General features: G+C 39.3%; 1 protein-coding gene and 1 pseudogene across 2 annotated transcripts in view; one reads left to right on the forward strand and one right to left on the reverse strand.

Annotated features, from left to right (window-relative positions):
* KAT6A (lysine acetyltransferase 6A) overlaps positions 1-22,834 on the forward strand; it is a 124,180-nt gene that overhangs the window by 26,102 nt on the left and 75,244 nt on the right. The window lies entirely within an intron of this gene.
* LOC119047157 (uncharacterized) lies at positions 4,256-4,374 on the reverse strand (annotated as a pseudogene).

Here is a 22,834-nt window from a genome sequence, read left to right on the forward strand (position 1 = left end):
TCCCCCTTTGACTTGTTCACCAGCACATTGACTTTCATGTTGTTTTTAGGTATAGACCTGCCTCATGGCATTTTGATTTACCGTTCCCTTTATTGGAACATTTTCCTCCCAGGTAGTATCTGTCAAGTATCTGCTGTGTACCAGAGACTGTCCTCAACTCCTCCACACTACCTTGTAGCTTAGATTCCTTTGTGTGGGTGTGTAGATGGTAAAAAAAGAAATTAGCAAACCTAAAAAATAAAAGATATGATAGATGATGTGCATTGGAAAAAATAGAGCATGCCAAGAGAGGCGTCATGGGTAAAACGCACAAAGAGCTGGGGTGGAGGTTGTGGTGGTGTCTCCACAGTAAGTGTTTGCATGGCTTGTTTACCTCACTTTCTTCCATGTATGGAACTGTAGTCTCTCCACCACACCTGGAGCTTTTTATTGACATTTCTTGTGATGCTTTGGACTATAGCACTTAACTGCCATCTGATGTGTTCTGTATTTTATTTATTTTTGTTTGTCTCTTCCCACTAGAATTTAAGCCCCAAGAGGGCTTTCTTTTGATCCTGCTTTTTTCTTTAGTGTCTGACACATAGCAGGCATTCAGCATGTATGAAGTGAATCGATCTAGGTTAATTGATAATCCCTAGACTTATTCTTTACTAGTGTTATTTACAGCATGCTTATCATTACATGTATTTACTGCTTCTTAATGAGAAGTAGCTTATTGGGTATTAAATTTGAAAGCAAGGGAAGAAGTTTGGCACCATTAAGTACTCTTCAAGATGATTTTGTTTCTGTTCAAACCAAATGGGTACTTGCCTATATAAGTAGGAGGGTAGCCATTAAGAAAAAGTGATGTTAGTTAGGAAGTGATTGAATGGGAGAGGAAAAAAAATAGGCTGTACTCAGTGATACATTTAGATAGGGACACACATATCCAGCTTCTCAATAAGAATGCCCAGAAGGGCATCTCCCCAAATGTTCATCATTATTTCTTTTCCAATTCAAAATATTCTCAAAACAATTGATTTAGAGCAGGGATCAGCAAACTAAACCCAGCCTGTGGGCAAGATCCTTAGACCTATTTTTACGTGGGCCTTCAGCCAGTTTTATATTAAGAGTTATAACAAAGCAAAAAAGATTAAATGTTCTAGATGATATAGACTTTATATCAGGGGTGTCAAACTCATTTTCACTGGGAGCCACATCAGCCTCGTTGCTGCCTTCAAAGGGCCGCATGTAATTTTAGGACTGTATAAATGTAGCTACTCCTTAACTGTTAAGGAGTTGAAATTACATGCGGCCCTTTGAAGGCAACCACAAGGTTGATGTGGCCCCCAGTGAAAATGACTTTGACACCCACTCCTTATGTGGTCTGTAAAACCTAAAACATTTCCTTTCTGACCTGCTGCAGAAAGTTTGCCAGCCTCTGACTTACAGGCATCTTCTTCATTACACTTCTGGAGGTATTGGAACCTAGAAAGCTATAATATTGATTTATTGAGAGGGGGGCACACTTTTATAGGTATAGATCCTGAGTCTCTAACCCATTATTATTATTTTTTAATCCTTACCCAGGGATATGTTTATCGATTTTAGAGAGCAAGTGGGTGGGAAGGGAGGTGGAGAAACATCCATTGGTTGCCTCCAGTACATACCTGACTTGGGATCAAACCCACACAGCCTTCTGGTGTACAGGACAATGCTCCAAACCAGCCGAGCCACCTAGCCAGGGCCAGCCCATTATTTTCTGTGTACCTTTTTTTCCCATATCAGTGAGAATGGTATTTCCTGTTCTGTGATATCTTAGACAAATTGTCTTCTCTAAGACTTAATTTTTATCATCTGTAAAACCGAGAAACTGATAGTGGCATAAGGTTTTTGTAATGATGAAATGAATACACACAAGATACTAGTATACAGTTTAAAATTCTTAAGGAATCATAATATATTTTGTCATGGTATGGTTAATAGATTTCTTGGGAATCACTCCCCCTCTCCCTACTCACAGTTTTTAGGCAATAAGGTCATGGAGGGAATGTGTTTCTGCCTTTAAGAGCTTTAATTCAGATCTCTTTTGTGTCTTGAAAAGTAGTTGGGGATCTATTTTAGTAACATTGTGCTTACCTGATTTTGGGGGACTTAACCAACTTTTAGAACATTGTTAAATGGGACATTTTGTTCCCAGATGTAAGCAACTTATTTACAAATAGACTTTTGAACAAAATTGGATTGCAGATTTGATTACTTTTCTAAAATGGTAAGGCAGAAGAGATTTTTTTTTGGTTGTTTTGTTCTATACAATATTGGTGACCAAGATGTGGGGGAGCTGAAGGGGAAGTAGAGAAGGACATGGAGTACGTATGGGAATTCAGTGTGGTAGTACAGGTCAGTCTATTTGTAGTGCGTGTTGACAGAAATGCTGGGAGGTTGTAAAAACTGCTCTGAATATCATTTATGCATGGATTAGTACTGCTTCAAAATTCACCTTATCTCTGAGGGGTAAGCATGTTATGAGATTGGGAAGGCCATCACACAGTTCAGCTGTCTACCCTCCCACCCTCTGTTTACATGAAATGGGATTAATAAATGAATATCAAGGGCAGTTTTGAATGAAAATCACAAAGGGACTAGCAACTTTGGTTAAGATAGCATCAAGGAATCAGTATCCAGTGTTTAAATGTTTATTGAGTAAGGAGTGATTGTACATCTGTTCATATGAGCATTCAAAAAACATTGTAAGAGCTACTTTGTAATACTGCATTTATTTATAAATTTATGTGCAACAGTAGGTTCTTTTTGGTGTATAGTTTTGTGAGTTTTGACAAGTGCAAAGGGCTGTGTAACCACCACCACAATCAAGATAACAGAAAAATTCCAGTGTCCTGCTGTGACCGCTGTGGCTCAGTTCACTGGGCACATTTTTCAAAGTGAAAGGTGCTGGTTCTATTTCCAGGCAGGGCACATGCCTGGGTTGCGGGTTTGGTCCCCAGTTGATGTTTCTCTTTCACATCAATGTTTCTCTCCCTCTCCTTCTCCCACCCTTCTCCTTTCTAAAAATAAACAAGTAAAATCTTTGAAAACTTCAGTATCTCCTCAAATATACTTCCCTTATGCTACTCTTTTATAGTCAAACCCAACTTCTTCCTAAACTGGCAAACTAATGAGCTGTCATTCTCCCTATACTCTTGCATTTTCCAGACTATCATATAAATGAAATCATATATAGCCTTTTCGGTTTGGTTTCTTTCATTTAACAGAGTGCATTTGAGATTCATTCATATTGTTGTATAACTATTTTGTTCCTTTTAATTGCTGGGTAGTATTCCATTGTATGGATGCACCACATAGTTTGTTTTTCTCTTTTTTTAATTTTTAAAATTTTTATTTATTTTTAGATACAGAGGAAAGGAAGGAGAAAGAGAGGGAGAGAAACATCATTGTGTGGTTGCCTCTTGCATACCCCCAGCTGGAGACCTGGCCTGCAACCCAGGCATGTGCCCTGACTAAGAATCGAACTGGCAACTCTTTGGTTTGCAGGCCAGCACTCAATCCAGTTGAGCCACACAAGCCAGAGCTGTTTTTTTCTCTGTTGAAGGATATTTGGGTTGGTTTGGATTTGGCAATTATGACTAAGACTGCTATGTACCTTCATATACAGATTTTTGTGTGAACATAGATATTTGTTTTCTGTGTAACAAATTGCCAAACTGGGTACCTTAAAACAACAGAAATTCACTTTTTTACACGTCTGTAGGTCCGAAGTCTGAAATCAGTATCACAGGGCCAAAATCAAGGTGCTGGCAGAGGCATACTCCCTCCACAGCTTCTTTCAGCTTCTGGTGGCTGCTGGCATTTCTTGGCTTGTTGCTGTATCACTCCAATATCTGCCTCTGTATTTACATTATGCTTTCTCCTCTGCGTGTGTTTTAAATTTCTTTCTGTCTCTCTCTTACAAGGATATGTGTGATGGTATGTAGGGCCCATCTTGTAATCTAGGATAATCTCCAATCTCAGAATTCTTAATCACATCTGTAAAGACCCCTTTCCAAGTAAGTTAACATTTACAGGTTCCCAGGATTAGGAATTGATATTTTGGGGGACATTATTGAGCCTAGTACATTGGGTTTTCATTTCACTTGGGTAAACACCTAGGAGAGGGCTTGCTGGGTTGTATGGTAAGGGTATGTTTAACTTTTTATGGGAAAGTGCCAAACTGTTTCCATAGTGGCTGTATTGTTTTGCATTCTTACCAGCAATATATGAAGGTTTCGTTTGCTCTGCATTCTTACTAGCATTTGGATAGAGGATGTATTATATTAGATATTAAACTGATAAGAACAGATACTACACTTGATCTTAGCCAAAAGGCTGAGAAGAGATTCTCTTACTAGCATTTGGAATTGTCATTTTAAAAAAGTTATTCTAATAGATATATAGTGGTATTTTATTGTGAATTAATTGACATTTCCCTAATGATTAGTCATGTCAAGCATTTTTTTTGTGTGTGTGCTTATTTGGTGAAGGGGTCTGCTCATTTATTTTTCCATTTTCTAAATTGCGTTATTTTCTCTTTTCAGTTTGTTCATTTTAAAACACTTCTGTTCTCCCCAGAGTTAGTCCAGGACCCAAGGAGATTAGGACAATGTTGACACTTCTGTAATCCTTGAAGTTTCTCATATTTCCTCGCTGCAGACTTGTTTCTTTTTCTGAATTTCTAAACTAAACAAATTAGACTTGAGTTCTTTTCTGGCTCCTAATAGATTTACTCAGCATAGGAAATAAAATGCAAATCAGGATTTAGTGGGTGTGTTTGTCAGGTCTGGGGTTGTAAGTGACTGAAACATTTGAGCAAAAAGAGTGATTTATTAGTGCATTTGATCAAAGGTTAGGGATGAAGCTGACTCTAGGGACAACTGACCCAAGTATTAGATTACGGCCTGGATTTTCTGTTTTCATCTCTGCTGCTTTCTTTTTTTCTTAAGATTTTAATTATTTATTTTTTAGAGAGAGGGAAAGGGAGGGTGAAAGAGAGGGAAACATCGAAGTGCAAGAGATACATCTGATCGGATGTCTCTCGTACACCCCCAAACTGGAGACCCAGCCTGCAACCCAGGCATGTGCCCTGACTGGGAATCAAACCTGTAGCCTCTCAGTTCCCGGGCCACTGAGCCACACCAGCCAGGGCTCATCTCTGCTGCTTTCAATTAATTGGTAACATTGTCTCCCATCTCAGACAGATTCTCTTTAAATACCTGGGAACATTATTGCAGGTGTTGAAGGACTCGGATTCTTCTACTCTTGAGACCCCGGAAGAAAAAAGGGATCTTATTTTCTTTATTAAAGCTTTTATTTGAATTTAGAGAGAGAGGCAAAGGGAGGGAGAAAGAGAAGGAGTTCATCAGTGTGTGAAAGATATACCTATCAGTTGCATCCCGAATGCCCCCAGCTGAGAACCTGGCCCACAACCCAGGCATGTGCCCTGACTGCGGATTGAACTGGTAACTTTTCCCTTTGTGTCACAGCACTAAATTGGCTGAGCTAAGCTGGTCAGGGTGGGATCTTATTTTCAAACTTGGTTCAGAAAACCCTTGGAGTTTTCACTCTGACCTACTTGAACATCTTAACTCAAATAATGTGAACAAAATGAACTCTTGATTCCTCTTCCCTCTTTTTTCTCCATAGTTTTTCATATCAGTAAATCCCCCCCTTATCAAAGCCAGAAAACCAGGAGTCCTTAATCCCTCCCTTGATTGATATTTTTTGCTTACTGTTTTGTAACCCCACTGCTCTTCTCTTAATTTCTTAGTACACCAAGCTTCTTCGTTTCTCATGACCTCTGCACAGCTGTTCCTTTTCATGCAGTGATTTACCTCTCTAGGAGTAAAGCTGCTTCTCTCCTGTTAGATCTCTGCTTAAATGTCACTGCCTCAGAGAGGTTCTCTTTCTATAGAGCATGCAGCTCCTCTTCATTCCCTTCTCTTCCCAAGCTCCTTATTTGCTTCACAGTACTACTTGTTACAACTGAGAGTAATTTTATCCATCTCTTTATTTGGGTTTTGTCTTTCTTTGTTTTAACACTAGACTCTAAATTGCTTGAAGTTAGGTCCATTATCTTGCTTACCATTATATTTCCAGTTCTAGTACAGTATGGGGTATACTATGTTAGGCATGCAGAGGTTTTTGAAAGAATAAGAATGCATTTTTACCACAGGCCTAACCTGGGTATAGTGCCCTTGTGGGATAGCAGTTGGTAGATAGAATCATAATGGCCACTGTAGTAAGCTCCAAGGAACCTACATTAAGATGCCATATTTAGTGCTTTCTAGTATTTTGAAAATAATAGTAATCAATTCTGGTGTTAATCATTATATTTATTAAGATTTTTATTTGAATAGAAATAATTTCTAAAAGTTATCTGTAGGCATAGGTCTAAACTAAATTTAGAGTCTTTATTTGAAGCAATAGTCACTAGAGTCTGGTCAGCCCTCTTTTCTCTAGCTATTTCGTGTGGAAGACTGAGTGACAAGGGCTAACCAGGTGTTGTAAAGCAGAAGTGGTAACATTTGTTTTCACATTGCTCTGTTATGCTTATCTAACTCAGGGCTTCTTTTTAGTTTTTCCTATTGTCCCTTTCTAACACTTTCCTTTTGACTGTCCATGTATTTCCTGCTCATGGGAAATTCAAGGCAAAGAAGGGTCTAGAGTCAAGAATGTTTGGACATGTAGTAGGACACGAAGTTTATAAACCTGGCTGGGAATGACTGCTGAGTTAGTGAAGGTTATAGTGAGTGTATAAATTGTCATTCAAACCAGCACATTTTTGAGATGAAAGGGAGTGCCAGGAAAAGTTTGTAAACCCGGAATGTCTCATGAATCCCAGTATTGGAGTGGTAGGTGATCATCAGTTGTTATAGATGTGGTACTTTGAGCCTGAAGGCTTTGAATTGGGAAGAGACTTGCTTAAGAAGCCAGGCAGAGCTCTGGGTGTTTTTTTGTGGACTAAACATAAACAGTGAGCCAGGGGTTTCGTAGATCTGTCCTAATTAGTAAACGTAATTGCCCAGCAGATAAGGTTGAAATCCTAGAATTGGAACCTAATTCTCTTTGACCTCCTATAGGAAACAACTAATGCGCTTTGCTCTAATGTTCACTCAAAGATACATCGGTTGTGTGATGTGCAAGCTTCTGGCCTTCTGTCAATAGAAGGTTATTGAGTATATTATGCTCTGGTGTTGAAGGATTTCCCAGATAAGTTCACACTTTCTTGCCAATTTGCCCTATATGTAGCTGTACACATTTATGAGTAGATTGGAAAGATAGGCTTTTCAAAGCCATGAGGCTGGGGCAGGGGCAGGAGTACACAGCAGGGAGTACAAGGCAGTTTAGAGGTGGATGGTAGTAATACTAGCAGCTACTGTAATTATTTTTATTGTACATTATTATTTATAAATAACATATATAAATACCTTAAAAAAAAACATACCCAGGGCAGCCATCTGTGACCTAGGGAAGGGCTACTTTTAAAACTTTATTTATTAGACTTCCAGGAAGTCCAAGAAGCTCAGAGTCCCAAAGAAGTTGGACCCAAGGAAGCACATGGTAAGGCACATCATAATAACATTACCCAAGATTAAAGATAAAGAGAGAATCTTAAAAGCAGCAGGAGGAAAGGAGACAGTTACCTACAAGAAGTTCCCTTTAGGCTATCAGCTGATTTCTCAAAAGAAACCATACAGGGAAGAACAGGCTGGAAAGAAGTATTCCAAGTCATGAAAGGCAAGGACCTACATCCAAGATGACTCTATCCAGCAAAGCTTTCATTTAGAATGGAAGGGCAGATAAAGTGCTTCCCAGATAAGGTCAGGTTAAAGGAGTTCATCATCACCAAGCCCTTATTATATGAAATGTTAAAGGAACCCATCTAAGAAAAAGGTCAAAACTATGAACAGTTAAATGACAACAAAGTGACAATTAGCAACAACGGAAGCCCCAAAACAAAAACAAAAACAAACTAAACAAACTAGAACAGGAACAGAATCACAGAAATGGAGATCACATGGAGGTTTACCAGTGGGAGAAGGGGAGGGAAAGAAAGGGGGAATAGGTACAAGGAGTAAGTAGCATAAATGGTAGGTACAGAATAGACAGGGAAAGGTTAAGAATAGTATAGGAAATGGAGAAGCCAAAGAACTTATATGTACACCCCATGGACATGAACTAAAGGGGGGGTTAATGCAGGTGGGAGGTGTGTGCAGGGTGGAGGAGAATAAAAGAGGGGGAATGGGACAACTATAATAGCATAATTAATAAAATATATTTTAAAATTTTATTCATTTGTTCATTCATTCATTCACTTACTGAGAGAGGGGAAGGGAGGGAGAAAGAGAGGGAGAGAAACATGGATGTGCAAGAGAAACACTGAATGAGAGAATCAGTGATCACTTGCCTTCTGGCTAGTGCCCCGAACAGGAGCCAGACTGGGAACCAAACCCGGGACCTATCAGTTTTCAGAACCACACTCAACCCACTGAGCCACACCAATCAGGACTATAAATACCTTTGAAAAGATTGGGTTTTAAGTCTTATTTATGTAAAACAAAGTTGAATTCAAATTTGGGAGAGGGCACAGTTTTATACCAGGTATACGGCATGGAATTTCATTCTCGCTTTTTAAAATTCCACCTTGGAGATTGTTAATAGGAGTGTTGTGATTGAGATTAATAGGCATGACAGTATGCAGAAAGACTAATTCTATAAACTTACAACTCCAGAATTGGGTTTTTAATTTTTGTTAGGTAAATGTGTACTTTTTAAAAAATGAGACTTTTGTCCTTTTGACCATGTTAATATTGAATATTTTGTGAAAAAATGAAAAACTTTAAAAGTTTTGTGAAGAATGTAAAGTACACATTTGTTGTTTTTGAGCTGCTACCTCCTATGTTATCTTTTCCATGAAGACACTTTTGTTATACCTTTTTTAAAAAAATATTTTTTACTCCCTTGCTAAGTTATGTGCACCTAGAATATATAAATTTGTTCCATGAGAATCAGTTATTATTATGTTTTCTGAGATAATAAGATTAAATACAATATTCTAAAATTTTATTCCTATATAAGGTAATAGCAGCACCATTTTATGTTTTAATTTATAGTACTTTATGGTTTCCATTTTATTTCATTTAATCACATCAGACAGATCTAGTTACTGTTATCTTCATTCTTTGGAGGAAGAAAGAGAACCAGTAAATAGCTGTATTTTCAGCAACCCATTAAACTCAACACCCAGAGAATTCAATGAAAAACGAGGGACATGAGGCCCTTGGTAGAAAAGCTGGCTTCGCAGAGGGTGCTGTGCATATAGTTGTGCGCTGTGGAGTTTATATTAAAAAGTTTTTCAACTGCCATGTAGACATTGCTGTATTCACTTTCTATATTGCTTTATTCATCAAGTTTGAAACTGTTCATCAATTTTAAAATGTCTTCCCTCTGTACAGACTTTCTAGACCTGTACCAAATACAGTTGCCATTAGCCACATGTAGCTGTTTTAAATTTGAAAAAATGGTAGCCACATTTCAAGTACCCAGTAGCCTCAGGTGGCTAGTGGTTACTGTATTTAAACAGCACAGATGCAGAAAATTTTCATCATCACAGAAAGTTCTATTAGCATTGTTTTTTAAGAACACTAGTAGAGAAAATACCACTTGAGGACAGGTTTTGTTTTTGCTTAATTAGGCTCTAGGAATTTTGTTAAAAATGTAAACTTTACATTATCCTAATGAGAGGAGCTTTGTGGCTTACTATCTGTCGATCAAGCTTGTCATATTCATACTTAGTCTAATCTTTTATTAAGTTTCTGACTCTATAAATCAACCATAAAAGGCTAAGGAATATTTTGGTTAAGTCAAAAATTTGCAGATGTGTGCTTTATGTCATTAATGTTTAATATCTTTTAGGCCTTCCTTAATGCTTAATGTTTTTTCTTATCTGTAGAATTAGGATAATGAGATAATGACTACATGGAATTTGAATTGATGGAGATTATGAAGAATTCAAAACCTAGTGAACCCCTAGTCCTGGCAGAAATCTTTGCTCAATTTTGAAGCTATTTCAACTTCACCTCTTTTAGCTTCTGAGTCCTTAAGGTTTAGTGTCTCATTAAACATAGTCTACACACTTGTTAAGTAACTACTCTAGACCAGTCACTACCTTACATTATTTGCTAATTCACTTATGATTACCCATTATGATTACCCTTAACTGGATTATGAACTCCTTGAAAGTGGAAAATACTGTTTTGCATTTAAAATACCTATAATTTTAGAAATTAAGACCTGAAAGAGACTTTAGAGATACTCCTGTCAAATATTTTACAAATGAAAAACCATGAAAGGTTAGGTTATTTGCCCATAGTTGGAGAATGAGGCCTACAGAACCTGGGTAGCTTTCCATCAGACTCTCTGTCCTTCACTAGTTGGTTGTTAAATTTAATCTGAAGGAAGTCCTGAGCACTACTTCCAGTTGAAGCTACTACTATATTTTGTATGTATAAACTATGTCAGTGTGGAACAAAGTTATTTATAACTCCTGATATTTCCTGTTTGTTTCCTACAGTGCATTCTTAGGGACAGATTATATGCTGTTTTTGGAGATACAGCATTTTTATCTTGGAAAAGCATCTTTGGTTGTAGACTTGAATAGATTGTTTTCTCAGGTTAAATAAATGTTCAGGTATTTTTATGTTTTACCTTTGGTAGTAGTGGTAACTTATATAATCTGTTATGGAGGTGGAGCGTTCATTTATAGAACCTAATAGTCCTGTTTTTATGAGCTATGATTTCTAATCTCTTATACATTCTGGTTTTTGTTTCAGTATTTCTGTTGGTTACACACACACACAGGAGTGCTAAGAATGGCAAATATTACTACATACAAATGAGAGTTTACATTGCTAGGGTACCTGAACTGTTGAAAATTCACTTTTTATTTCCTATAGTCCTGATTGTTATTTGATACGATACTTTTGCTTCTCAGAAATATTACTGGTTTATTTCTGTTAGCCTATTCTTGTAGTTGGCATGAACCAGACCAGTTCAGGATGATTTGTAGAATGCTAGTTACTGCTGAGATTAGAATTCATCCTCTTCTCGTCACCCCCCGCACCCCAAGAATTGAAATTGATTTCAGAAGGAAATCTTTCCTTCTGAATCAAGGTGTTAATTATAGGCTTTCTTCTTTCTAAAGGCAGTTCCCTTTTCTGCAGTTGTTCTTGGGGGGGGGGTGTGCATGCGTGCGTGAGTGCGGTTGCATGCAGCATTTGGATCCATGTAGCACATTGGCTTTCTAGACATCCTTTGTATAGTAACAGCATGTGCAGAGGGGCTGGCAGCCTGTAAGTTTTTCTCCTCTTTCCTCTTCTCAACCTCCCTCCCTCCCTCGATCTGGTGACATTACATAGATAAATGTGGTGGCTAGGAAAACATCAGAAGGAATTGAATGTCTGCCAAAAATTTGCAGCACGAAACCAAGCTGGCTGCTTCAACCTAGCTTTCCTGATACTTCATTGTGTGTGCGCAGTCTGCACTTGCCAGGGCTTTCCTTCTTGAGCATTACATCACTATGTCCTTCACCCTCATCACATGCTTTTATTTTGAAAGGCTAGTGTCCTCAGGCTTTAAACTTGTCAAACACTTTAAGGCTTTATTTATGTGGTTATGGAGGTAATATTGAAGATGAAATATATTTAAGTCTGGAATATTAATTTTTCAAAAGTACACAAATTAGGTATAAATGGAAAAAATCTGTCCAAATTACATCAAAAAATCTTTCTATTCTTCAGGAAGAGAGACATTTTCGCAGAGAACTTTGAAGACTGCTTAGAGAAGTACTGATTTTTAACTGTTGATCAGCATTGGAAATAGACATTTCTAGAACAGAAGTTATTTCATTTATACTGTCTGTCGAAGATAATGAGACTTGATAATATGAGTCTTGAAATTTAGGGTTTTTATTTTCAAGACTGCTAGTAAAGTTACTAGCAGTCTTGAAAATAGACTGCTAGTCTATTGAAAATTACTCCTTAAAAGCCCTGTCTCCAAATACAGTCACATCAAGGATTAGGGCTTCAACATATGAATCAGAGGGGTGGGTCACAGTTCAGTCCATAAACAATGACCTGAGGATAGGCAGATATGCCGATTCATTAAGCTGCTGGGCTGGCCAAAAAGTTAATTTAGTTTTTTCCATATGATGGCTTTACTAGTGTTTAGTTGTCTTTAACTTTATTAGAAACAGTTTTGTTACATTGTGTTGTGACAGCTGTCATATAAGCTTTTTTTTTAAAAGACTATCAAAATTGGTAAATTTTTGTGCAGCAACTTTAATATTGAAGATGGAAGAAAATATGCAACATTTTCAGCATATTATGCTTTACTATTTCAAGGAAGGTAAAAATGCAACTGAAATGCAAAAAAAGATTTGTGCAGCCCTGGCTGGTGTAGCTCAGTGGATTGAGTGTGGGACTATGAACCAAGGGATCGAGGTTCAATTCCCAGTCAGGGCACATGCCTGGGTTGCAGGCCAGTTCCTAGTGGGGGACCCACGAGAGGAAATAGTACATTGACATTTCTCTCCCTCTCTCCTTCTTTTCTCCTCTAAAGATAAATAAAATCTTTAAAAACAAAAAAGATTCGTGCAGTCTGTGGAGAAGGTGCTGTGACTGATTGAAGTTGTCAAAAGTGGTTTGCAAAGTTTCTTTGTACACTGACATTTTGGCCAAATAATTCTTAGCTGTGGGGCTGTCTTATGCGTTGGAAGATGTTTAGCAGCACCCTTGGTCTCCACCCACTCGAAGTCAATAGTGGAAGATAGCCGACATACTCAAATTTCCAAATCAATAAAATTATTGGTGAAAAGGAAAAAAATGTGTCTTGTCTTTTACAGAAAAACTAAACAAACTATCCATCTGCCCTGACCAGGAATCAAACTGATAACCTTTTGGTTTGCAGGCTGGTGCTCAATCCACTGAGCCACACCAGCCAGGGTGACTCCTATGAATTTTAGATGTTGAGAACATTCCCTGTACATAGACTTTGTATTATGTGGTTCGTTAGAATCTTTTGTGGCTGGCCTTTGACATTTTTTGTTAACTAGTAGAATTAAAAGGTCATGATTTATCTTGGTGACTTTAGAATGTTGGTTCCATTCCATTGTAAGTATAATTGCGCAAAGCCAAGAATCCAAGAAAGAACTACCAGAGAGGGAATTAAATATAAGATTTTGTATGAAAGTACCTACCTTGATTCTGAAAGAAAACGAATCAACGATAACAGCAGCAATTGAGCATAGTCTTGAGCATAGAAACCCAAATACAACTGTGTGAACAAAGTTGAGATCAACTATGTAAAACTTTGTATGTACCATAAGAAAGCTTTCAATCAAGTAAATACAATATGTTAAGTTCTAAAGAAAGTTTCTATCTATAGTTTGTTTAACTGAGTGACTGAGTTGAAGCTGTTTAGAGTATTGGACTTGTAGTCAGAACGTCTACCTGAATTTGAATAACTTCATTCACTTTACTAGTTATATATAGCCTTTGACAATGATTTCTGTCTTTGGTAAAATAAATATATAATGGTTTTTAAAAGTTACTTCCAGTTCCAAACATCATGATTATAATAGTAACAGAAAAATATACTTCCTATCAGGTATGCATTAGTTATTATTTTTGGTAGGTCTTGAGGAAAATGATATTTGCTAATTTGTTCAAGTCTTACTTTGACCTTGGCCAGAATAATCCCACAATTACAATCTCTTAAAAATGCAAACATTAAAGTCTTATTGAAGGTCTTGCTCCTTCTAAACCATCACTTTCATATACAGGGTGGCGCAAAAGTAGGCTTACAGTTGTGAGTATGTGAAAGACAATTCGTTCTTATATTATTTAATTGTTCTATTTCCCATACAAACAACTGTAAACCTACTTTTGCTCCACCATATATTGTGGCATAGAAAATATTCTTTGCTAATGCTTTTATACTCAAGTACCACCAAAGAATTTTTCCTTAAAGTGGGTAACGTGCCCTGACTGGTGTGGCCAAGTGGGTTGGTTGGGCATTACCCCACAAGGCAAAGGGTCACCAGTTCTATTCCCAGGTGGGGCGTGTGCCTGGGTTACAGGCCACTGGTTTGGGGCATGACAGCTAGTCTGTTTCTCACACTGAGTCTTATCTCCCTCTCTTCCTCCCTCCCTTCCCCTTTCTCTAAACATAAATAAAATCTTAAAAAAAAACAATAAAACAGGTAGCATGCAGTGTGGTAAATGTGTCTACAAAAAAGACTTTACAAATCTTAATGCAGTCATGCATTTTTCTATATATCTTATTTAACATATATAGAAAATCTGTTAGTCCACAGAAAATTTTAATCACTTTACTTTTTTCTTTTGATGTTAAAACAACGCAAAAGAAAACCTTTTCCTGATTTGAAAAGTGGCAATTGATTACTTAACAAAGTTTTGAAGGATAGTTTTGAATCGGGATATAAGAAACCAGTGTTTATAGGTGCTTCTTTTGAGTTAGTCCCATAACTTTATCCCATTTAATCTTTATGAGAACTTAGAAGGTATGTATGTTGTACTATTTCACACCAAAGAGGTTCAGTAATTTGGCCAAAGTGATGCTGTAAGTGGCAGAACCTACTCTGTTTCTAAGCTCTTCTGAGGTGATTCTTAGAGACAAGGATACAAAGGACTCTGAGGGAGGGGTAGAACAACCTAGAGAAAGAGCAAGCAGTATGAACTCTGAAGACAAGTGAGTGTATTGGGAATAGAGGAAGATGGTGTGAGAAAAGTAGTTTAGTGTATGTGGAGGGAATAGTAATGGCCCGTGGGAGTGCCAACATATGGCAGTTGGCATATGTTGTGTAAGTTTTGAGCCAGGCAAGTAGTTACTTTAAAAAATAGTACTTTAGGAGTATTACTCTGAGAGCAGTGTGTAGAAAAACCCCAGAGACTAAAGGTCCATATAGAAGATAGCATATGGTGAGAGCCATAGGTATACAGAAGAAAGTAAAAGAGAAAGGAAAGGACCACAAAGGAGAGCCAGTAATAACTTAGCAGTATCATATTTGGATGAAGAAAATGATAGAGTATTGACAGAGTACGTGGAGCTTTCAAATAACTGGTGAATGTGTGAAAGAAAGTTAACCACAGTTTCTTAGCATAGTATTTAAACTAAAAAAATATGTATATTATAATTTTTGATGTCACTTCTGCTAAGGAAATAGAAAATTGTTATAGTGGCTTGACAGATGATTGCTTTCTCATCTACCATATTTTGCCATGTATAATGCTCTCCCTTCTATAATGTGCACCCATGTTTTTAGCCCAAACTTTCAGGAAAAAAAGCTTTTGTTTTAATTTCTTAATGCAATTTTTAATTTATATTTAGAAACAAAACAAATTATCGTATTCCAGGATATTATTTTGCATACAGACATAGTTATTGCTTACTAGAGTTACCTTTTAATTCATAAGCATAAATAAAAATTAAAAACATTCATATACATATGGAATTAGTACTACCCATGTATAATGTGCATCCTTATTTTTCCATCAGAAATTTGGCCCAAAAAGTGCATATTGTACACAATAAAAATGACTATATAATAATTATATAATAATCTATTTGCATAGTGAAAATGTAAATTGAAATTCAGCATTACTGATCCAATTATACCATTATCTTTCACCAGTAATCTTGTTATTGTATCTAATTGTTGAAGAACTCATAAAATTGAATTCAATTTAGTACCCTTATTGAGGCTTTGTAATGCCTAATGGGTTGTGTTGGAACTGGTTAAAATTATGCAAGGTTACCTTATTGTGGACTATAAATAGAAAGTGGACTCTTTTCCAGGCAATTCATGTCTGGAATATACAAAAATATATCTTGTAACTATATATTTTTGAGGAAAACGTTATCCCACAAATATGTTTAAGAGCTATAAATTCTTGATAGTATATAGGGTGCCAAAGAATTTAAAGAGTAAATCCTACCCAAGTTTACCTCCCCTGAAATTGTTGAATCTTGGAGAGGCTTTTGAGCCACTTACTGATAAACCTATTTGAGGCTAAGCATGAGTTTATTGTATATTAATTTTTTTAAAGGTTTTTTTAGGGGAGGGGAGGAAGAGAAACATCAAAGTGTGGTTTCTGTCACACACATCCTACTGGGGACCTGGCCCACAACCCAGGCATGTGCTCTGACTGGAAATTGAACCAGTGACCCTTTGGTTCTCAGGCCAGCACTCAGTCCACTAGGCTACACCAGCCAGGGCTTGTTTGCTGTATATTAATTTAATATGTGCTTATTATTTAGTATATACTATGTGTAAGACACATAAGAGGTGAATTAAGATGTGTGGGGTGATTTCTGCTTATCTAGTGCTGTTTTTCTGGAAAAGATGAAGAAAAATTGGATTCTAAACTGTTGGCAAGGGTTTGAGAGGAGCAGTTCACCTAAGGCCGTTCAGTGAAGAACTGGGTAAAACTGAGAGGGCTTGCCTGACTCTAGAACTATCTATCTATCATCTATCTATCTATCTATCTATCTATCTATCTATCTATCTATCTATCTATCTATTTTTCCCCCCAGTTTTCTCAACAAAGTATTAGTTTCCTAAAGTGTTCTGTTATCAGTTTCGTTCACTTATGATACTGAAAATAACCTTGTTGTGCACATACTCTCTCAAAAGGCTTACTTTTTAGTTTTTTTTGTGTGTAGGTGGATAATGGAAATACTGTGTTTTTTATCTTCTCAAATTTGTTATAGTGCCACACTTCTTAGGATTTGGATAGTATTTTGAAGGAGTTGGTTTTTTAGAACAATTCTTTTCCTGAATTTTAAAAAAGATTTTAATTGTTTATATTTTTAGAGAGAAGGGAAGGAAAAAGAAGAGAAACATCAAAGTGTGAGAGAAACATTGATCTATTGCTTCTCACATGCCCTCAACTAGAGACCTGGCCTGCAACCCACACATATGTCCTGACTGGGAATCCAATGGGCAGCCCTTTGGATTGCAGGCCAGCGCTTAATACACTGGCCACACCAGCCAGGGCCCAAAGACTGTACTCTTTAAACAGTAACTCTCCATTCTCCCCTTCCTTCCAGCTTCTGGTAACCTCTATTCTACTTTTTATCTATATGAATTTACTACTTCATGTAAGTGGAATTGTCACAGTGGGCACAGGTAACCAGGTTCTTGGTGATTGAGACAAAGAAATGAACCAAACACCCAGAGTTTATAGCAGAGAACATGGGAGCAGGCCAACTCCAAGCAGAGACTGACCTCATGGGCTGGAGGGACGCTATTCTTATAGGGTGGATACTTCCTGGCTAGTCCTGGCAGGCTTGTACTGTGCAGGCTTTACAAGTAGTTGTAAAGCTACTGCACATGTGGTCTCCCATGATTTTCCTGGATTGGCCGCCAGGGAAGGGGGGTCTCACAATGTTACCTAATTGACCCCCCCTTCTCCTGGGGTCCCCCTGTACTAGGTTCGCCTTTCCCTTTGCCAGAGAATTGTAGCTCTCCATGTTAGAGATTGGTGAAAAGGAATTACTTATTCAATTTATACAGACTTAAGAGTAATTAATGACTTAATGTCTTCATCAAAATCCCAAAGTCCCTTAAAACACCCACAAACACACAGTCCTTCTTTCCCCTTTGCCCAGTCCAAGGTACCGTGTCTCAGGAAAAGAAATAGAAAGCCACATGGTGGTTCTTCTCATGGCTGCGGGGGGCGTGGGGAGGTCATCCTCCCACTCTGCCCAAAGCCAAGTGGTTCTCTCTGCTAAAGCTACATGGTGATTCTCTCTCACATGGCTGTGGGAGTCCCCATTCTGGCCAGAATCGCGTGGTTCTCTCTTCAATGGCTGCCACATCTGCATTTAATCCCCATGCCAGTCTTCCTCTGCAGTCCCATTTCCGACTCCTCCCACCGTTGGCTACACCAACCAGGACTCCCATATCCTCCCAGCTTTACTGGGCTGCCAGAGTGAGTCCAAGCAGGCGTGGAGCCAATCATCTCCAAGCTCTCATGCAGGTCAGGCACTGTGGGGGTGGGACTGGGGAGTTGCCTCCCAGTTACATCTTGGGTGGAAGTCACTCCCTTCTCCCTGGCTCAGAGCATGGCTACAGCTATTTAACATATCTATGAAACCAGTTAAAGGTTATAGATATGTTAAATGACCATTCTAGAGGTTATCTGTGGAACTGTTGCTATACAAAACAACTCAATGGCCCTGCTCCATGTATCCCATCCCCCAGGTCAGACTTGTGGGGGTGAGGACATCCCATATTTTAAATATTTCCTGGACACCCTGAGTTCTGGACCCATAACAAATCCTTCTTTTGGGGGCCTCCTGGCTGCACCCTCCTACCAATCTCCACTTTCAGATATACAACCCCTTTATAATCATATAAAGGGACAATGGGTGAAGGTCTGAAATTCTTGTTACTACTTCTGGCTGGATATGGATATCGTCCTACCTACCCTTGGGTCAGGGGTTCCCTGAAAGAGTCAGGGGGAGGCATGGTGGGCATCCTTCCTGTGAGGGGAAGGACCTTACAGAATCCAGGTCATTCGGCTGTCACCAGGAACTTGGCAGGCTCGATGTCCAGAGGCTGGCATTACTAGACAGTTGTTATCTTCATCGTATTCTGGAGGTGACAGATATGGCAAGACAGTTGGAAGGCACAATTAAATCATGACCACTAAATGACGAAGGCAGGGACTTAGGCAAAGAATGGCTTATCTGGAGGAAGGTGTACAAGGCATGCTATACCTATCCAAAGCCCTTTGTGGCCCACTATACTTAACTCAGACTGAAGGGAATATTTTAGGATTTCCCCCCTTTCAGATTTCTGGGTCCTTTTTGTCCAAGCCATTAGGACAGAAAAGGGAAAGTCAGTTCAAGGTGTAGCCCACAGACTCTCCAACCTTTCACCAAACCAATCACTTAGCTCGGCCAAACCATTAAGTCTCGAGGGGCAATGATAAAGATGGGCTCCTTAAATGAGGTCTATATCGCAAGCAGTCACTCAGGTAATGAGGTCATAGGTATATGCCCTATGAAAACAGAAGAACACACATGTCAATTCACACAACAATTCCCAAGCCAGTCTCTTGGTCTGTGAGACTGTCTTTTGGGAAGACGTTCAGTTGCAAGGCCTTTGCTTCAATGACATCTGATAGTGGCAATTAGGTCCTTCATGCCTGTGAATTGAACATCTTTGGTGATATTACCAACCCAGTTTCAACTTCCAAATGAAAACAAACTTTCAAGTCCGTTAGCTGCACCATTCTGACATCCAGTACTGAGTATTGTGATTTTCCTTAAACCAGTTTTTCTCCCTGAGATCATTCTCATTGTCATTGAAGGGACTACATTGAGTTCAGCTTTTAATTTTGCCTGTTCGTTTGCATCAACACACCAAGAGCAGGCTGGATCATCTATGATCTTTAAGTTTGCTTTGCTGGAATTCAGACAGGGAACCTTTAGATGGACTTTTCAGTTCTCTCTGTGGGGCACAGAAGCAGAGCCACACATCTGCCATCTCGCTTCGCCTGTACCAGTTGTTTCACTGAAATCCTTGAGGCTTCTGTTGTGCCTACAGGTTCCTTTTTCACCATCTTTCAGAAAAGCAACCTTTGTTCCTTCCATGGAAAGACTGCCACGAACCTCACAACTAGCCAAAGTACCAGGCTTTTCTTGTGGGCTTTTGCTAGCTTCCCAACTCAATCCCCATTTCCTCAGGGCTTTCTGGTAACGACCAGAACCCACACACACCAACTTCGGGCGTGACATCCCAGTCAAAGTCTAGGTTAACAAAACCACTATTAACAACTGGTCTTACTGGATTTATGCAAAGAAACCTTATGTTGTCACTCATTCCTTCAGAATGCCAAATTTTGGAGAGATCAGGTAGGGCAAAAAAACAAAGCTTGAAGGAAAATCTTTTTCCTTCTAATACCCACCAAGGTTCATCTCCGTGCTTTATACCTTCCATTATTAACACCACATAATTTCTTTCCAAAATGTGCACATTTCCATTTATCTTTATAGCTTCCCACAGACCTTTTACAACATTCACAAACCTTCTGTAGCCTTTTTACCCATCCAGATTTATACATAATTCACTTTTAATTTCTGTTCTTTTCCTGCACTGGAAAGGACTATACTTAAACTCAGTATCTGGCAGCTGAAAGTCCCTAGCATTATAGGCATCTTTAATCCTGCAGCTTTCTGAGGCTAAGACCTTGCAAACACCCTATAAATCAGATTGTCACCTTTGGACTCCAGTTCATGACCTTCAGAACCAGAGCCATCTCATCAGAACCAGTTGACCAGAGAACCTGACTGGTGCAGTGCCCACACAGCAGTAATACACAGCCCATAATATTAAGAGAACACTTAGCCCACCACCTTGCCCAGTTCCAAGATGGTGGAACTCAGGTGACTCATTATCCAAGATGGCAATGCACATACATGACCCGTCTTCCATGGTGGTGCACCCACATGGCTTGGTGTCCAATCCCCAACATACTTGCGGGCTTGGCTTACAGAGACTAGGGGTTCGGGGTATGCAGCCGATCTACATGTTTATGGCCTCTTCCCAGATCTGCTGTTTCTCATCTGGGGAACAGCAGGTGGTCAGAGTACTAAAAACACTAAAGTAAGAGTCTGGAAATTACTGGTGAAACAGGAAGGCTCCTCCGAAAAACTCCCTGGCCTGTCTTTACATTGTTGTAAATCAGTTATAGAGAAGGGCACTTGTACCCTTTTAACGCCTTCGGTGCCTGCTACCTCCCTCAAGGGTAGGAGTGTAGGAGTGGTAGGGAGATAAGAAGCACCATTCCTAGTATGTTCTGTGGGGCTGAGCTTTTCCTCAGCTTGTAGCTTTAGCATAAGGTGGTGGAGAGGTCACTCCCTCTAAGGTAGGGGCAGAGGCTCCAGAACTCTGGGGTTCTCTTAGTCTCCCTTGAGACAGGTGGGGAACTAAGGAGGGTACCTTCTAATTGATCAAGACTTGGGCCTGTAGGTTTTGTCAGAGTGGGGCTGGAGCAAAATGAGGGATCTCGGAACAGAGCCATAAATGCCTGCATGTAAGGAATTTCAGACCATTTGCCTTCCCTCCGGCAGAACAGATCTAACTGTAGGACAGCATTATAATTCCTGCTCCCATTCTCAGGCCATATCTCTCCATCCCCTAATTTATACTGGGGCCAAACAGTGTTACAAAAGAAAACTAATCTCTTCCTTTTAAAATTTTTTGGCTCAAATTTATCCCAATTGCTAAGAATGCAACCCAGTGGTGATTTGGAAAGGATGGAAGGCGTGGTTCCCATCATGACTGCGGTGATCCTAAAGAGAAGAAAAAAAAGAAAACACAGATACTCTTTTGCAGCATAGAGGCGTCCCTCTTTGCTTGCCTCAGGAGGTTTCCTAGTGGGCCAGAGGGAGTCCCCTGGGATCCCACTGACCTACCAGATGTCTCTGGTGAAAGAAATCTCAGTGAGTATCAGCCGACAGAAATCTGAAAGACTTGAGAGGATCGCTACAGTCTGTGTCTGTTTCCTTCTCTTTATTGAATTTAGAGGTTTTGAGTTCCCTGAACACCATTTGCAGGATTCATGGTCCTATACTGAGTGTCCAAGCTGCAAAGAACTGTTGGGAAGGAACCAGTCCAGCATTCTTGAGCAATTGTCTACAATCTTGACAACCCCGAACTCCCTGCTCTACACTTGTGGCCCGAGTACATTTCCACTTATGTATTCTCCATCTGTGGAGACTCTCATTTTCCTGTAAGCTTTCAGGTCTGGGGCAAAGGAAGTGTCTTACTGGAAAAATAGTTTCTGGCCCTATAAACCATCAAGAGGAGCACCAAGATGGTCTTATTATAAAATGACTCTTTTCCAAATCACAAAGAAGACCCTCAAGTATTTTGATTTTCCAGAGCTTTAAGAAATTGTACCTGAGTCTGAAATTTCCCCAGAAAAAACCTCAAGAAGTGTCTAAAGGCCCTCCCTTCATACTGGAAGCAGATCTCATAGAGGGATGAAGGACTGAGAAGGGAAATTAAAATACCCTTATAGGAGCAAGTAAACCACCTTAGAATTCCAAATTCAATTAATTAGGTAAGAGTGGCTCCACATGGCCATTCTAGTAACAGATGACCAGCAGGAGCCTGTTAAATGGTGGGCGATGTTGCTGCTTACAGTGATAGTATATACATCCTGAAGATGCTAGTGGCTCATTCCTACAACTATACTTAGTGATAGGACCATTAGTGACCCGAGATAGATATTCTTCGTAAAAAGACAGCAGGAACCCTTCACACACAAAAGGCAAGTGGGGTACAAGCACAGGTATAAAGGCCAAAAGTCAGTAAGGGAGGACAAACAAAAAACTATCTGTGAGCCTAATGAGGAGACTGCAAAAGGAAGTCATAGCACTGGAGAGGTGTTGACTGATATCCCGTATGGAAGGTCCAGCTATGCCTAGCAGTCGACCTTCCATCAGGAAACATCAGACTCACCAAAACAGAATAGAGGACACCAGAAAGGGGCAACCCAGGTGTCAGTGCAGCAAAGGGGGCTTACCACTCCGGCGTCTTCTCCTGGCTGGCTCGCCAAAAAATTGTCACAGGTGGGCACAGGTAACCAGGTTCTTGATGATTAGGACAAACAAATGAACCGAACACCCAGAGTTTATAGTAGGGAACATGGGAGCAGGCCAATTCCAAGCGGAGATTGACCTCATGGGCTGGAGGGACTCTATT

This window comes from Artibeus jamaicensis, unplaced genomic scaffold (genome assembly GCF_021234435.1).
Source record: "Artibeus jamaicensis isolate MK-2021 breed Jamaican fruit bat unplaced genomic scaffold, CSHL_Jam_final scaffold_833, whole genome shotgun sequence".
Taxonomy (NCBI): Eukaryota; Metazoa; Chordata; class Mammalia; order Chiroptera; family Phyllostomidae; genus Artibeus; species Artibeus jamaicensis.